We start from the raw sequence: 3000 nt of genomic DNA, 5'->3' as shown, positions 1-3000 counted from the left end.
AAGGGCATGTGCCTTCCTCTCCAAAGTATTTATTCTTAATTCTTAACCTAACCCAACTTCTCATCCTAACCATGGTTAAATTTTAACTCTTGAATTTGCAATGAGTAGAAATTTTTTTGGTGAGTGTATTTGTGTGTTTATTCAGCAAATGATGTGGCAGTGTTTGATTGGTTTACGTTTGGGTCCCACTTACGAAGTAAGGTATTGATACGTGTACTGACACATTTCGTAAGGTATTGATACGTGTATTGACACATCATTTGATGTACAGATTCGATGATTCTAAAATCTCTAATAAAAGACAAACAAACATATGTGCAAAACCATCTTGAACCGATGTGTCTAATTACTATGTGAACAATTAGATGATAACAATTAAAGGAAAATTTTATTTCAATTGAGTAGTCAAATTGTATATGAATTTAAGGCAGTAAAATTAATATCAAATTGACATCACATCAAACTTTAGCTAAATATTATATAAATATTTACTCGCGGTGGACCTCACCATTATTTACTTTTGTTTAAAACTTTAATCATCATATTGGCCCGTCTATTTTTAAAAATATAATATAGCATATGTGGGTTAGGCAAGTTAGTCAGGGCAGTGTGCCCACCCCCTTTCACTCAAGTTTGAGTTCTTCTTCTTGTAGATTAAATTAAGTTAGAATAATTTACTATAAAAAAAAATTACATTTTAGGTTGAGTTAAAATTTTTACAAAGTGTCAAATTACCGAATATGTACAAAAAAAAAACTTTTACTTGACTGTTTCCAAACAACATATGCTCAGAATATTCTATATTTCTTGATTTTTCACAATAATATTCCAACTTTCAGTTATCTCTTTTAATTGTATAAAAACTAACACACAATCGCCCACTTGATTTCTTATTTTTCACTTGACATTGATCAATTTTCAACAGTGAATTTTGAAGTCAATGGCTATTTGATTTAGTGTCACCATGTCTTCACTTTATTGAAAACGTTACGAGTTCAAATGACGATAATTATTGTTTAATCACAAATGTAAAAGAAAATGAATTTTCTAGTTGACCCATTTTATATATCATCATCCTCAGACTCTCCATATTTTATTAAAAGATTTTTTAATTGTTAAGTTTTCTTTAAGAGAATTCCTGCTAGATTAAGAGCTAATTATTAATTTTTTAAATTTTCATAAGGAAAAAAATTTTAATTTTGACAAAATAAAATAATAACAATAATACCTAGTTGAAATGTAAAGAAAAAATAATTAAACTTTTTTTTTTTTACAAGCGATAATTAACAACTCTAAATTAATATAATATAATTTAACTTTAAAATTGTTTAGAGTTAAACAAAATGGGCAATATGGGAAATTACAGACAAATAAAATTTTGACTTACTATTGTATTGAGAAACACTTACATGATACGGAGATAGCACTATTTTGTTATTTCCGACCAATCACGATATGCCACATGTGATAATTTTTCTACGTGACAATTTATAATTAGTTAAAAATAACAAAACAGTGTTATCCCGTTTTATATAAGTTTTTCTGCTATTATGAAGACCAAATTGAGATGGAAATTTCATACCCTTCAAAAAGAATAACTTTATAAGACGATAATTGAAGCAAGTCAAAATGAGTACTTTAGTTGGCGGTCATAGCGTTGCTTTGGGTTTAGCCACTCCAAAACTTCTATTCTTAATGCAACTCTAATCTAATGGGATATGGAGATATGGTCCAATGTCTTAAAAATGAAAAACCAAGACCCAAAATAATAAAAATACAAGAGGCATGGCGGCCACGTGGCCCATGGCAACAGCCTCTCCTTTTTGTGATAGTTGTAACGGACGTTAAGGGGCAACATGCCAAAATCTAAAAGCAACCAAACTCGTAAGGTGACATCCACGTTACAGTGAAACGGACGTTGCTTGGAGAGTGCTTATTTATATATATAAAGTAAAAGGTAGAGAATTAAGAAATATTCAAAATATTTGAAAATATTTTTAGTTAATTCAAACATTAAGAATTAAAATTATTAATTAAATAAGGATAATATGGTAAATTTACATTTTTTACATTAAAAAAAATTAAAATTAAAAACAAAATTAGATAATATATCATACTTTTATGGAACATAACTACCCATATTATATTTTCTTAATTCTAAAAAGAAAATAAAAAATAAAATCAATTGGTAAATGCGTGAGCGTGTGCCAAAGAGCTAGTTAGTTGAATCTGTAAAACCATGAGATGTTTGATTTTCTACGAAATGAAATTATGTTTTATGAAATTGACATATAATTTTTTGAGTTTAGCACAAACACCAAAAATTAACGTGTGCTGAACTTAATATAAAGGCCTTTTATCACAAAATGTCCATGACGTTTGCGAAACTATCAGATTGCATCCTTAAAGTTTTTTTGTATCACTCATAGTTCCTAACGTTAATATGGGTGCTCTTAAATAGTCCATCTGTTAAATCCAAGGATATAATCGTCAAATCCAATGATATATATTATTCTAACTGATAACCTTTCTCTTATATATGAACTCTATTCACATGATATTTCAATTTGCTTTTCTTGTGCATAACCACAGTGTCTTATATTCAAACATTTTCCATAACCTAACTTTATTTACCATTCAATAATTTCTGATTTCTGGTTTTTTTTTGGGGGGGGGGGGGGGGGGGGGGGGGGGGGGGACGGTTTATTTTTAATCGCCGTGGCATGTATTTCAAACGACGGTTTTATTAATAACAACGACGCCTAATGGTTATAAAAAAAACAGAGAAGTCAGGGTTCAGATATGTTACCTTTTTCTTCCTGATGTTTCCCATTTTTGGCAGAATCATCCTCAAAATGTAAGGATCTCACATCACCTCCAGAGCAGCTTGCTTTGCCACACATTGGGATTTTGGGACTTTGGGCTAATTCTCGGTGTAAGCATGCTAGGATCAAAATTGGGAATTATCGAGAAAGCTGAGTCACGATATGCTGCCTCTCA

Source organism: Prunus persica, chromosome G1 (genome assembly GCF_000346465.2).
Source record: "Prunus persica cultivar Lovell chromosome G1, Prunus_persica_NCBIv2, whole genome shotgun sequence".
In the NCBI taxonomy this organism is placed as follows: Eukaryota; Viridiplantae; Streptophyta; class Magnoliopsida; order Rosales; family Rosaceae; genus Prunus; species Prunus persica.
The sequence above is the reverse complement of the archived record's forward strand: the minus strand, read 5'-3'. Positions refer to the sequence as shown.